At 40.4% G+C, this 15,883-nt stretch overlaps 1 long non-coding RNA gene across 2 annotated transcripts; it reads right to left on the bottom strand.

The window, feature by feature from the left end:
- Positions 1-1,186: 1,186 nt before the first annotated feature.
- Positions 1,187-10,626, bottom strand: Gm34871. 2 transcript variants are annotated; one of them, XR_868786.1, is made up of 3 exons: positions 9,087-10,626; positions 5,685-5,814; positions 1,187-2,895 (listed from the first exon to the last, which is right to left on the bottom strand). It is a non-coding gene; the product is annotated as a predicted gene, 34871 (long non-coding RNA). The 2 variants fall into 2 exon arrangements; XR_868787.1 differs by lacking the exon at positions 9,087-10,626 and adding an exon at positions 6,484-9,080.
- Positions 10,627-15,883: the final 5,257 nt, after the last annotated feature.

Raw genomic sequence — 15,883 nt, forward strand, 5'->3', positions numbered from 1 at the left:
TAAACAGTTTATCTGGTCCTTAAGATATACATAGTTTCCTTAATCATCAGGGAAATGCAAATCAAAACAACCCTGAGATTCCACCTCACACCAGTGAGAATGGCTAAGATCAAAAATTCAGGTGACAGCAGATGCTGGCGAGGATGTGGAGAAAGAGGAACACTCCTCCATTGTTGGTGGGATTGCAGGCTTGTACAACCACTCTGGAAATCAGTCTGGCGGTTCCTCAGAAAATTGGACATAGTACTACCGGAGGATCCAGCAATACCTCTCCTGGGCATATATCCAGAAGAAGCCCCAACTGGTAAGAAGGACACATGCTCCACTATGTTCATAGCAGCCTTATTTATAATAGCCAGAAACTGGAAAGAACCCAGATGCCCCTCAACAGAGGAATGGATACAGAAAATGTGGTACATCTACACAATGGAGTACTACTCAGCTATTAAAAAGAATGAATTTATGAAATTCCTAGCCAAATGGATGGACCTGGAGAGCATCATCCTGAGTGAGGTAACACAATCACAAAGGAACTCACACAATATGTACTCACTGATAAGTGGATACTAGCCCAAAACCTAGGATACCCACGATATAAGATACAATTTCCTAAACACATGAAACTCAAGAAAAATGAAGACTGAAGTGTGGACACTAGGCCCCTCCTTAGAAGTGGGAACAAAACACCCATGGAAGGAGTTACAGAAACAAAGTATGGAGCTGAGATGAAAGGATGGACCATGTAGAGACTGCCATATCCAGGGATCCACCCCATAATCAGCTTCCAAATGCTGACACCATTGCATACACTAGCAAGATTTTACTGAAAGGACCCAGACGTAGCTGTCTCTTGTGAGACTATGCCGGGGCCTAGCAAACACAGAAGTGGATGCTCACAGTCAGCTAATGGATGGATCACAGGGCTCCCAATGGAGGAGCTAGAGAAAGTACCCAAGGAGCTAAAGGGATCTTCAACCCTATAGGTGGAACAACATTATGAACTAACCAGTACCCCTGAGCTCTTGACTCTAGCTGCATATGTATCAAAAGATGGCCTAGTCGGCCATCACTGGAAAGAGAGGCCCATTGGACACGCAGACTTTGTGTGCCCCGGTACAGGGGAACGCCAGGGCCAAAGGGGGGGAGTGGGTGGGTAGGGGAGTGGGGGTGGGTGGGTAAGGGGGACTTTTGGTATAGCATTGGAAATGTAAATGAGCTAAATACCTAATAAAAAATGGAAAAAAAAAAGATATACATAGTTTCAATAACAAAACAAGAATAAAGAACATTATAGATGAAAATTAATATATCATTACAGGATCAAAATATGTTTTCTGTTATAGGAAATATATATTGGTTGAAAGGATTGGAGGTAAGACAGAAGTGTTTGTAAAGATGTAGAGCTAGTAAATTAGTTTAGATTATGAAGGGCCTTGAACATCTTGTTAAACAATTAGACCTTTATTATTTAAATAATGAAATCACCAAAGATGAAAGTTATATAATTAGACATTTTGAGGCAATAATCAGGGTACACTCTGTATGAATTAAGAGACAGAGATTATGGAATATTAATTAGAAGTCTTTAGAATAGCCAAGGCAAGAAGACAAGAGCTTGAACCAGTAGGATAGTAATTTGCATTGGAATCAGAGATTGAAATAGCCAGGATAAATTGACACCCTTGTTCTCTATTTGAGATGCATGAGGTTGGGAGCAGAGGCAATTTTTGGATCTCTACACAGCCATTATGCAGCACAAATATAACAGGTTACTAACGGAATTTGAAAAGAAGTTTTATCTGAGTTTGGAGCATTGGAGCCCCAGCTGCTAAATGAATATCAACAAAAGAAACAAAATTCATTTGACAATTAGAAAAGCAATCCTTAGAAACAAACAAACAAGACAAAAGTTAACCTATACCATTGAAAACGCCAGATTAAGGTGCCTGATGTGGAACCTGGGCTAAAATTTAATTCACCCTTATGTAATTATTTTTCTATTGGTATGATTAAATAAATGACAAAAAGAAAATAAGGAGGGGTTGTCTTGGCTAAAACTTTCAGGATTAAGTCGATCATGGGAGGCAACAGGGGAGTCATAAAGTGGGTCACATTTTGTCTGAGGTGAAGAATCTGTAAGAAATAAATATTGGTGTTCTTGGTTTCTTTTCCCCCCCTTTTACTCAATATAAAACTATAGCCCATGGAATGGTCCACTCAGAGTCAAGGTGAGTAAGCCCTCTCCCTCCCCTAAGCTTCTCTAGAAACACATTTGCAGACATACCATACCGAAGTTGTGTCCTTGGAGTGCTTCCAAATCCTGTCAAGATGACAATGAAGATTGGCCATGACACAGTTTTAAGCCAATCTTAATATTCTGTTGTTACAGAGTATCGAACCCAGGTCCTTGTACATGCTAGGTAAGTACTCTACCACTGAGCTATAACCCAGTCCATGATTCTTTTCATGCCTAGTTGTGTTAACTCATAAGCCCAGCATCAATGAGCAAGTGTACGAATTGGGAGGCTGAAATAACAGAAATGTTCTCACAATTCTCAAAACTTTTAGGCATAATTCCTCCAATCAAAGTATTGATTTTCTGAGTCTTCATTCCTTTGCTCATAGGTTGCTGTTTTTACTTTGAGTCTTCACAGAGTCTTTCCTCTGTATATTCTGTGTTCAAAGTTCCCATTCATAATCATATTGGCTTAGGACCCACCCTGGTGAGCTGATTTTCAACGTTGTTAGCTCTTTAAAGGCCCTTGCTCCAGGTACAATCACGTGATCAGGCGGGAGGGGTAGGACAGCAATACATGAATTGGGAGGTGGTGCAATTCCATCAACAACACAGGCCAATATTTGTTGAGATTTGTCATGGAGATCTTGTGTGGAAATCTAGAGAAAGAAAATGACAGATAACAAAGAAGTTTAGTCTGTTTTTAACTGTTTGCTTACCTTGTTAAGTAAGACAGAACCCCAAAGACATGCAAACTATCCTTTCTTGGTGGCAGTTTAAAATAATCTATTAGTAATTGAGTGTGCTGGGTTGTTTGATGAACTTAGTAAACAGAATTACTATGTGTGGACTAACATAAAGTATGCAAATCACCTACCAAAGCTTAAAACATATGAGATAACATAGAAACAGAATAAAATGTATAATCTAAAAACAGACAGTGTGGTATACAGTGTGTGTGTGTGTGTGTGTGTGTGTGTGTGTGTGTGTGTGTGGTATGCTTGCACTTGCTATATGACAAATTAGTCAGGAAGTAATAGATGTTCATCAAAGTTGGTAGTGAGCTGGCTTGTTCTATGAAAATAATTCTGAATGATTTTCCAAGGGGAATCCCACGTGGCCTATAAAACATATCTGTCAAAGGTAATGAATGCTACATGGTTAATAGAAGAAGTTATTGGTCCTTTCTCAACTACATGGATTGAATAGGCATTTCTTGAGATAAATGCTTAAATTATCTTTAGAACTGTGAGTATGCCCCAATATCTACTAGACTTTGACCAAGATGATAATTTACACCAGGGAGGAGGTATGACAACCGGAACCTACTCCCTAATGGGATTTGAGTATTAGAATGCTCTGTTTGAAAACAACAACAACAACAAACCAAGCCAGAAGGGCAGTGAGCACTGATGGCTTTTGCCAAGCCACGCTTTGACAATCACTCATACTGTTACTTGCATATAGCAAGTGCTACTTGGTAGTACTGAGTGAAGGAGACTTCAAGACCCTGGCAAATAAAATGCCTGCAGTTCTTAATTGATGCAAAGTGGAGATGCTATAGTGGAAAACTCTAGAAAGTAGCTAGAACAAAAAAAAGGTAAGCCAAAGTCTTGATTAAACAACTGGCAACACTGGTAGATAACTAGGAATTCTCTGTGGTGCCCCTAAGATTTCCTTTCCACACATAGCTGCAGTACAGATGTAGCAGAGATTCGGGCTCAGATTCCGTTATAATCCTGGGAGTTATTACTTTTAAGAACACTACCTTACTAGGATATCATCAAGATTGAGGGCAGTTCGAAATGATTCTAACCATGAACATTAAGGGAGACTACCTAAACAAAAGAGAGCCAGGCTGACAGGTTTACAGCTCAAGTTGTCTCTGGTTGATTTCAGCAGGGACTTTCACTGAAGTCCATTACTTGTTGACAGTGAAACAGATGTATCTTTTTTGTCTTAGTTAGAGCTTCTACTTCTGTGAAGAGACACCATGACCATGGCAACTCATAAAGAAAAACATTTAAATGGGGCTGGCTTAAAGTTCAGAGTTTTAGTCCATTATTGTCATGGCTGAAAGCATGGTGTCACACAGCCAGACATGGTGCTGGAGAGGAAGCTGAGAGTTCTACATCTGGATCTGCAGGCAGCAAGAAGAGAATGAGACACACTAGGGCTGGCTTGAGCTTCTGAGACCCCAAAGCTTGCTCTTAGTGACAGGCTTCCTACAACAATGCCCCATCTACACCAACAAGGCCACACCTCCCAATAGTGCCCCTATGGGGCCATTTTCTTTCAAACTACCACACTTCCGAAAAGTGGGTCCTGAAGCAAGCACCTCAAGTGCATTTGCAATACACCAATATTAAATTGCCTGACAGTGCTGTGACTATCAGCTGCTAATGATCTTCTTGTAACCATAGCACACAGACCCAACACTTCTGAAGTGCCTATGTTACTACTTGAGTGAATGAATAAATACTTATCCCAAAGCACACAGTGGTGCTACATCCCAGTCATAACTCCACCTTCTACTACTTTGGGCTCTCTACTGCTCTGTGCTGCCTCCAGCTCTCCTGTGAAAAATTCCAACTCAAAAATATATATATATATAAGATATTGTAACATTTACCTGCCAGAAACATTTTATGTGGAAAACAGGGCTTTTTAAAATGCATTTTATGTGTAAGATCACTTTTGTGTATCTTGTAATTTAGCATCAGTGTGCAGAAAATTCTAGAACTTTCCAGTGAAAAGTAGGAAGCAGACATCAGAATGTAAATATATTATTAAAGCCGGAAACTCGGAAGCTGCTTGAGGAAAATACTTCAAGATAGAGCCATAGATGATGGCTTTCTGAAAGGGACTGCAATCATTTGGTAGTCAATAATTACAAGAATTGACAGATGGAGTTGCACAAAATTAAAGCTTCTACACAACAAAAGAAGCAATAAGCAGAATTCAGAGACAGCCTATAGCATGGGAGAAAAATCTTTGTTAATTGTGCATACATTTGGAAAGTAATGGCTAGAATAGAGATAGAATTCAAAAACAAACAAACAAACAAATAAATAAGTACCCCACCCCACAAATCAAGCAGTCAATCAATTGGCAAGTGAAGTCAACAGATATCTCTCAAAAGACAAGTTACAGATGGCAGGGCACAGATGATGAAATACTCAACATCCTTAGCTACTGGGGGTGGGCCTCCCCAAACAACCCAGAGTTCTCCTGGCCCCGGGTGGACTGGTAATTATTTAAGAAAAAAAAAAAAAAAAAAAAAAAAACAAGTGCTGATGAGCGTGAAGAGGCAGTGAAGGCTCATCTCTGCAGTGTGGATGTAAATGGCATGGCCACTACAGAACTCAATCTATGGTTTCCTCGAAAATAAATAATAAATAATAAATAATAAATAAATAAATAAAACTAGAACTTCCCTATGACCCACCATGCCAATCCTGAGAGGAAACATGCCAACCGTGTTTACTGTGGCACCATTGCCAGTTATGGATTCCAACAAGGTGTCCTTCCGCAGAGGAGCGAATAAAGCAAAGACATTAGACACAGTAACCTTGGCCCTGCCAAGAGGAAGAATGGAACTACGTTATTTCCAGGAAAAATGTTTAGAATTGGAGATCATCAGAACAAGCAAAGGAAGCCAGACACAGAAGACAAAAATGGCACAAAAACGGCATGCTTTTGCTCCTATCGGGAACTGCACATGCACACGTGTAAATGATATAAAAATAAACAAGGCATCTATGAAAGAAAGGAAGAGCAGAGAGGGGGCAGGAGAGAGGAGTGAGGATGATTACGGGCACAGAACATGATGTTTTATCAGAAACATCAGTCTCAAAGCCTGGAACTTTGTGTAATGAAGATTCATTAACATAAAAGGCAGATTAAATAAAAGTAAATGAAATGTTAAGATGCCCTTATAAGAAAAAGGGCATGAAGAAACAGAATACACATACAATCAATACTTTCAAATAAGCTTCAAATATCTATCCCACTTTCTGTTTGTTGTAAAAACAAAACAAAGCAAAACATTACTCTACTTTCTTTAGTCACACACAAAATTTTTCTGAAGTTTGTTTTCAGAACCGAGTCCCTGCATAGGTAAGTTAACAACACTTGTCGCTGTTGGTACTGGTAAACAAGTCTTCCATTCTAGGCTTAAACTTGTTAACTGTGATAGCCTGGAGGCAGGAAACATAATAATTAACTCTGTCTTACTCCTGACACACCTTCCTTTTATTTATCTTTCTTTTTTAGTCTGGATGAAACCTTAGCCGGGGCAGTTCTTCGTCTGATTGCCAGGTTTTCCAGTAATCACATCAGAAGGGTTTCTTTTTTTTTTCAACATGTGGGCAATTTTCATTATTTCAGCGCAGCAGTGACCTTTGGAATTCCAGGATCATTTTCTCTCCCCTTCCTGGTGCCCCCATAAGAGACCCAGAAGCACAAACATCTGAGACGCTCCTCTGCATCTTCACATCTGCCAGCACAGAAGACGGAGGCCACTGTGGTGAATTTGCAACAGCAGGTGTTGAGCTGAGGGGCCATGAGCCGCTGGCTTTGAGGGATGGGCAGAAGCAAGGCTTAATTCTTAGTTTCCGGGCTGTTTGGAAAAAACACTTGGAAAACAAAGTGCATCTGTGAACGAAGAGCTCACAATGAGAAGCTGGAGTGAGCTTTTACCATGTAAAGCCAGACAGGACTTTAGTTCCAAAGTCCTGCATTTTATGTCATTTTTTTCCTCTGCGATGGCTCATTCTTTCCATCTAGAATTCTATCTCCCCGATGCACCTAGAATCCACAAAATGTTATTTATTTCGAGGGTAGCTTGCTTTTTCTTCTATCTAGTTTCCAACTCATGACACAGTTCTGATTCCCATAGACAGAGTGGGCCTTCTTTCCAAGGCTGATTAACTCAGTGGAAGTTATTGGCCAGGAACAATGTGAGTATGTGAAATGCCATCTGTATTATCTGCTGTACAAAAGTCTCTGAAATCATTGCTTTTCCTTAGCTCGCCGGTAGTAACGACTCTAAATTACAGAAACAATGGAAGCACTGTGTTTAACCCAAAATATCACTGAGATCCATTTTAGGAAAATCTGTTTCTTTCAAATTTTCTCAGAGAAGTACAGCGTGTTGCAGGGTGCGCTGTTATCTGCCAGTGTAAATGGTATAAATGGATAATTGCTTAAATACGGCTTCTTTTAGAGGGAGTTAGAGGACTTTACAAAAGCATCCCACTGTGCTTGCCATACAGGTGAGCCTTTTCCAAGCAAATAATTTGACTTAAGGGATTGTTAGAAACTTTCCTTATCTCTTTATCTGGGCAATAATTGCTAGATTTCTAATCTGCTTTAAAAAAAAAAAACAGTTGGGGTTTGGTTTCTCCACAGTATCTTCAAAGTCAGGAGATATTTAATGGGAATGGGAAGGCTAGTGAGAGTGATAAATGGTCCTCTTCATCTGAGTACCAAGAGCTATTACCTTTACCACTCTCTGGCACACTGTGGTCCGTAGTCATGACTTTCCCCCCAAGGCTTTAAAATAAACAATCTGTAAATGTTCCGTAGAGTGTTCTGCAATCAAAATCTTCACTCTGTCAGCCTTACTAATTTTGACCAAGTGATTTGCAACTTAAGTGCCCTGCAGTACTGTGGGTGATGGGGAGCTCACCCTTCCTCCAGGCAGTGGGAAACCCACCTGAGGAGGACCAGCTTCCCGGCTTCCCTTGAAAGCTGTCGTTCTCTTGCTAGGCCACTGATGCTTGCTCACCTATCATATTCGTGCTTAGACTTTCAAGCCTGGCCTGTCTATTTACTGCAGAGCTCTGAAAATTTACATCAGATTCCAGAAGGATTTTGCCTAGAAGCTATAAAGTCCTTTGTATTCAAACTTCTTTTTCACACTCGTAAAACATGTTTTTAACAGTCCAAATGATCACTAAAGTTACTATATTTTATCTCTCCTTCTGGGGGTTTAATTGACCTTGCTAATGAGTACATTCTACCACTAGTGAAGAAAACCAGTAGGGATGCAGGGGTACCTGTAGGAACCCCATATTCCCCTATCCTCCTGACAACACATAGGCAAGCCAGTCCATGTACCATAATCACACCTGCCAGTTGGCATCCACATGGGAACGTTTTGTTTGTTCATTGGTTGGTTGTCTCAGTGTTTCAAGCCAGGGTCTCTGTGCATCGCCTTGGCTGTCCTGGAATTCACTCAGTTGACCAGGCTGGTTCTAAACTCAGAGATCTATCTTGTTCAGCCTCTAGAGTGCTGGGATTAAAGGGGTGCACCACCATGCCACAGTAGAAACATGTATTTTAAAATGATTTCCCAAATATTTGCCTTAGCTTTGCTTCACTACTGCTCTGTGGTAAGACCAAGGATAGGGGATGAGAAGCAACGGAGTAACAGGACGAACTCTGGGAAATCCCAGGAGACCAGACTCTATAGAGACCAGCGTCAGGGTGCAGATCTGAATTTAATGCCCAGCCCATACACTTATATACAATGTATGAAACAATCCCAAGCCCATAAATCTTTGGCAATTGTATCTTGCCACATTGTCACTGTGCTCCAATGAAAACCCTTCCTAATGAGGTAATTCAGAAGGAGTCCGTCCGGGGGAGTATATTCACCAGTGAGAACTTCGGCGAAGGCAGGGCACCACCCTGGCTGAGGTACTTTTTTCTGTCTCACCCATGTCACAGGAGCCATCTTAGATCTAATGCCCTGTACTGCAGATCAGGACTCTCTCTGAGGAGTCTCCAGAGCCTGTGGCACCTTGTTCTCCATCCCACCCCTTCCTTCACAAGGTCAACTTACACATCCCCTACACTGTAGAACCAGTAGACATGTTCTTCTTTGTTTCACTGGGCATCTCCTTTTGCCTCCCACTTCCGTGGTGGCACGAGTTGTCTTTCCTGGCTCTTTTTGGTAAAATGGTATCCAAATTTCTGTTTTCATCCCTTTGAACTTTCATAATAATAAGTCCATTTCAACCACAAGTATAGTGTACAGACCTAGCAGGCCTAAAACTGAAGAAAACACAAAGGTTTTATGTTTGATGGTATGGGAAGTTATTGGGCTTTCCATGGTGAAAGATATTACTAATAAATAAGAGATCTTGGTTCAAGCAGTAAAAAAGTAGTAGTAGATTTCTTGTATTATTTGATATCTTTTACCATAATAATTCATCTCTTTTATACTAACAAGAGGCATTGTTTTGTACATAAAATATTCTATCACCAGTTTGACAAAGAAAACTATTTTACAGTACAAGACTTGGGCAATTATATTTAAAGGTGCCCATCCTCTGGTCCTGTACAGTTTTCTAAACCATAGCACACACACACACACACATGTATATATATGAAATAGGCATAGAGACTGGAGAGGTGTCTTGGTGGTTAAGAGCACTTAATGCTCTTATAGAGGACCCTGCTACAATCTCCAGGTCCTACATGGTGGCTCACAATCATCTGTAACATTTGTGTCAGGGGATCCAATGTCATATTCAGCCTTCTAGAAGCCATGCAGACAAACATTCATACACATAAAATAAATCTACAGACTGATGGAGGGAAGGAAGGAAGGGAGGCAATAAAGGGGGAAGAAGGTGAGGGGACGGGAAGAAAGGAGGAAGGGAAAGAGACTGAGTCGTTTCCATGCGTCCCAGACCACTGTCATAGCACCAGCTGCTATTTATCAACAGCCTCATAAGAGACACAAAGACAGAGCACCTAGTCGAGCCTGTCCCTAAATCACAACCCAGAGAAACTGTGGGGATATTTGTTTTAAGTCACAAACTTTTGGGTTGATTCACTATTTTACAATATCCAGAACAGATATCTCACTATTTTACAATATCTAGAACAGATATTGCTCCTATGTTATAGAAGAAACAGCCCATGCTGTTGTTTCTTTGAAACTTCTGAAAAGGATAAAAATAAATGTATCTATTCACTTATTGTAAGAGAGCATGTGGGTGTGGGTGTATCATATGGTACATATGGAGGCCAGAGGGTTTGCAGGAATTGATTCTCTCTTTCGACCATGTGGGGACTTGGGGATTGAATGTAAGTTGGCAGGCTTGTCATTAAGTGCCACTGAGCCACCTCATAAGCCCAGTTCCTCTGAAACTTCTATGATCCAAGACAATAAGAATTGAAGGAATGGTAAACTAATCACCAAGACACAGCTTTCTGTTGCTCATTTTACTTAAATTCATCTCATAGAAGGAACCGGGATAGTAACCTACATGGCTTCGTGCAACATTAGCTCTGGCTGGTTTATACCCACCTGTCTTAGGGTTTTACTGCTGTGAACAGGTACCATGACCAAGGCAAGTCTTATAAAAAGCAACATTTAATTGGAGCTGGCTTACAGGTTCAGAGGTTCAGTCCGTTATCATCAAGGCGGGAACATAAGAGTATCCAGGCAGGCATGGCACAGGCAGAGATGAGAGTTCTATGTCTTCATACAAAGGCTGCTAGTAGAAGACTGACTTCCAGGCACCTAGGGTGAGAGTATTAAGCCTACACACACAGTGACACACCTCCTCCAGCAAGGCCACACCTCCAAATGGTGCTACTCCCTTGTCCAAGAATATACAAACCATCACATCACTGAACAACATCGTGATTATAGCATGGATTTTTTTTTTCATGCTTGATTCAATTGTCTAAATGACTCTTTCATTCACTCCCTCAAGCTGTAGGTACACTGTCACCTTCTGGATGTAAGAGCAAAACAGCTCTGTGTCATCTCTCACTAACAAGTAATGATCATTGCAAAATATGTTTTTCTTGTTGCTGTTGTCTTATTTACATTGAATATACTTATCTTTAGTGAATATGCCGTGCCTTCCCATTTAAGGGCATACCCATGTCTGATATGGCAGCAATATGTACTCAATATACACAACTATCATGTTCTCCTAGTCTAAGATGGGCAATTTTTATATTTAAAGGAATCTGCCTTCCTTCCTCCTCCTCCTCCTCCTCCTCCTCTTCCTCCTTTCGAATTTAGCACTTTGCAAAGGTTAGGTACGGGGTAAAAGAAGAAGCAATACAAAGTTAATTATTTGGTTTGGTTGTAAGGTAAGGTCTTATTATAGACCTCTAGCTATCCTAGAACATATATTCAATAGACTAGCCTCAAACTCACAAAGCTCCGCCTGCCTCTGCCTCCCAGTTGCTGGGATTAAAGTCGTGCACCACTACATCCAGCATTAAGTGATTTTTTTCATCTGTAAAGATTTCCACGATGAATACGCTGTCAGAGAGTCTGTTGTGCTGGGGTAAAGGCGCTTATTAAATGTTCTATGTTGTTTGCAACATCTAAATTGGTAGCAGCTGAAATCAGTCAGTGGTGTTCAGTTTTGAAGTCTTCTATCTGATTCTGGAAAATTGCTGAACCAGTGACGTTAAGAAGTGTAACATTTGTGAGCCACCCAGTAAAAGTCAAGTGTCCCAATTCATCCTAACTGAAGGGTTCAGGAAGCAGGAACAAGCTTCACTGTCCAGAAGATCAGGATTCTGGATGCTTTTCACTTCCCTGGACACTGGTTGTTATAGGCTTTCCCTGGCAGTATACTGGTTATTATTCATAGTTCTCAAATCTACCTTCATGAGTGTATGTGCTTTCAGAGACAGCTCAGGAACTTACCACTTCTCAATACTATTTGTTTAGGTAGCCAGTATATAGCTTCTATATCACATAAGGTCTAATTCATTTCTTCCATTGAGCATACTATCAGTACAAGCTACCTGCATTCAACCTTCCCACAGTTTTGGCAGGGCTTAAAAACATTATGATTCCAAGATACACCATCAGCTTAATATCTGATCTCATTAAGCTAGGCTGCTTTCTAAGCATAATGTAAACAAGGCAGAATTATTAACCACTTGCCTGAGTCATACGGTGTAATTTATTTTTACAGCAGCTAGTTGCTAAACTTGGATGTCTGTCTACACTGTGCTTAGATTTCATTGTATCCTGCACCATCACTGATCGTGACAAGGACTCTGCTTCCTTCATAGCTGTGAAAGAAACTACAAAGGGAAAAATTTATTTTTCACTCTCTCATATTTATGCTCATGTCTTCAGAGGTATAAAAAGGAAACTCTTAAATGAACAGACTGGGAAAAAATACTGTTTTTTTAAAGGTGTTATTTATTAATTTTGTGTGTTTTCTTCAGATTAAACATAGTTTACATTAAATTTCAACTATATGAAATAGAGCGAAATATATTTGTTACAAATATTTACTTAGATAATTAACATTTTATGTTGTCTGTATTAACAACAATTGAGCTTAAGGTTGACCTTTTCCCCTCTTTTTCTAACAAAGAAAAATTGAAAGTAGTCTCTTTTCTGGGTGTGCCCGGACTGGACTTGGGTTTCCCACAGTAAACTACAACTTGCCTTTATAAACTATTCTACCTTGAACAAAATCTAACCCTGAGTCAGGTCTGTGATATGAACAAGAGGAGAAGACGGAGGAGAAGCAGCAAGCACACCCTGACCTACTTAGAGATCTGTTGCTTTGATTTGGAAAATGACTGGAGTGCACCGGCCTATTTCCCAGCGACATGAAAGTCGCTGTTTGACACCACACTTTGTTGCTATCTTCATAAGACCTTTAAAAGCAAACTGTGCACTTGACTAGGTGTGTGTTATATACATGCACCCTTTGTCCCTCTAGGCTCGGATTTCAGGCTCTACATGGGCTTCCAGAAACTCATGAACTTGGCTTTCTTGGAATGACTATGGTCAGGGAGGTCTGGCTTATGATGAGCAGCAAAATGCTCTGAGTTAAAACTGGTGAATATCCAGGAAGAATCATTGACTCATTTTACATTATGTGATAAAATAGAAATTAAGTATTCAAGAAACAGGGCATTACTAGAAAGGGCTAAAATCCCCTCATGTCCACTTTATGACATATATTCCTATAGTCTCCTCTGTGACATATATCTTTGTCCCTGTAGTATATTCCCCTATAAAAGACCAAAGCAGCCATTCTCCAGATACAACTAAGTACACTTCTTATAACAGTGCAGCTGCTAGTACCATTGTCACACAACACACAGGAAGTGAGAGTCCCTGACCATCAGACTTTCCTGTACTGTTGTACAACTGACTTATCTCTGTCTGGTAGAGAACAATGGAAGGATGGTCTTTTGTAAGGGGTGAACATCTTCAGTCTCCTCATGTTTCAGGAACACATAACTGATGTTGCTTTTTTTTTCCTTTTTCCTTTTTTTTTCAAGGAGGGAACAGTTTATACTGAAATTTTATGCAAATTCCTTCAGAAATTGTTTTCCCTCCCTAAGAGTTTCCTGAGTTACTGCCTTCTGCCCATTTTAAATGCTGAGTTTGGCACAGAAAACATTTAAGAAAATGACAGAAAAATGAGCGTCATCAGCAACTTCAAAGTGAGGCCATACAATTCAGAATTTGTTACCAAAGTCTTCCAGGACTGAGCCACACATGGAGGTATTTTTCCCTTCATTTCTCAAGGCAGAAAAGAGCTGTGTTGAAGAACACTCCAGCTTATTAATTTTGCAATTGATTATCCTGATTGCATGAAAATTTCAATTGCAAAAACAGGTTTTTAAGGACTAAAAATACAACAATTATGCAGGTTACTTATTTAAGGGAAGAAGCAACTACAGGTTTTTAAAGCAGCAAACATTTGAAAACGCAGGAATCATTTGCCCCTTCCTTCACCTGCCTGAAATTTCTTCTCCTGTTTTTAAAATAAAAGAGGCCAATGCATGTGAAATGATAGTAATCACACAGTAGTTCAAAAATCAGAAATGAATGATTTGGGGATGCATTATAGATTATTAAACTATGACATTGTCTTGATAAAATATCTGAATGCAATTAAATGGAGACGGGTCCTCAGAAGGGGAATCAAGAAATCCTCTTTGGCTGCTTAACAGCCCTCCAGTGCTGAGGCTGTCGCTGCCTCTGAGCATCCTCCTGCCTGTTCAGATATGTGAATAATAAATACACAGGTAGCTGACATTTCCAGAAGGATGTTGATCCCTCTGAAGTTCTCAGTGGGAAGCATGAAGAGAAGACAAGGAGGGCGTTGTTGTTTTCTCAATGAGAGTGAGGGGGATGTTCATGTCATTAAATGCCAGAAATCAAAATGAAGGAAAGAATAAAATGTTGTGCTCTGTCCTCTAAACCTTCTGGCTTCTCCTCAAGAAAGAACATCTTGAAATTGCTTTCAGGTGTGACCATGCCTCTTCCTATCTTCGGCAAAAGGATAGAGGAGAAGACTATTGATCTGAATTTTAACTTAATAAACATGGTACAGTGAAGGGCTTCTCAAACTAACCTGGTGCCTGCTGACAGAAATTCCCGTCTGTCATGTTTGCACTGGGTACCTCAGCATTTAGATCTGTCACTGGTGTGAATCACATGCTAAAGAAATATCTTCAGAAGAATGTCTGAGCCAAAGGGAACCAATGAGACTCATAAAACTGCAGAGAACCAGGCTTAGACAAGAGCTGGTGATGGTGAGAGAGACTCCAAAGGGCTTCAAGAACCAACAAATCCATATTTTAAACAAGGATTTCAGATGAGTCTTAGCATCGGGAGATGAGTATGTCAAGGTAGCAAAGATATGAGGAAGTTTACTTGGTAACTAAATTTTACTTTCATGACTGTCAGTCATCCTGAAAACCAAGACTTGAGTCCTAGGTACAAGTCCCAGTGCAATTTAACTTTTCAAAACTTCCATTGTCCATGATAGAGCTCCTGTGACCATGTTGAGTAGTGGTTGGGGTCTTAGGGCAGAATGACAACAACTGTTAGCTCCTGGTGGGAAAAACAAGGGCAGAAGGAATTGAGCTGATGGTACATTCCTGCTCAAAGTTCTCATGCTGGGAGCTACATACTGAGAGTCCCTACTCAATACCAAACAACCTTCAGAAGGATGTGCTTTGCCAAAGTGCCAGTAGAGTTTCTACAGACAGTATTCAGAGGACTCTACCACGTGACAATGGTTAACATGCCAAGCAGTTGGCTCTCCTGTGCTAAGGGGTTTAAAATACTGATTCTGCAGACCACATGGCCTTTCTTTCTGTGGCATGTGAGATTGACTGAAGGGAGACACACTACTCTAATTCTCCCGGAAGCTAGGACAGGTAAGGGGAAGAAAGTCGTACTCACATAAGGGGTTTCCTCTGCACTTTTTTTTTTTTTAGTTTACCCTTAAGGATAGGTTTAAGGGTGTGTGTGTGTGTGTGTGTGTGTGTGTGTGTGGATTGTGCGTGTGTCTGTGTGTGTATATGTATGTGTCTATGTGTATCTCTGTGTGTGTTTGTGTATGGTGTGTGTGTGTGTGTGTGTGTGTGTGTGTCTGTCTGTCTGCTGTTTAACAGTCAGGCTGGGAGACTTCTTACTTCACATCTTTTTCATATATGCTAGAAAAACAATGGATTCTGCTACTGTGTGTTTTCCTGTATAATTTTTGAGTCAGTTGGGGTTTCTGCTAGACTCACCTGTCACTATTTTCTATCCAAATGACTATCCACACACTCAGAAAGGATGAAGACATACCTTATAATTTTTCTGCCCTTTCCTACCTTACTACCCAA

Source organism: Mus musculus, chromosome 6, assembly GCF_000001635.26.
Source record: "Mus musculus strain C57BL/6J chromosome 6, GRCm38.p6 C57BL/6J".
Lineage (NCBI taxonomy): Eukaryota > Metazoa > Chordata > Mammalia > Rodentia > Muridae > Mus > Mus musculus.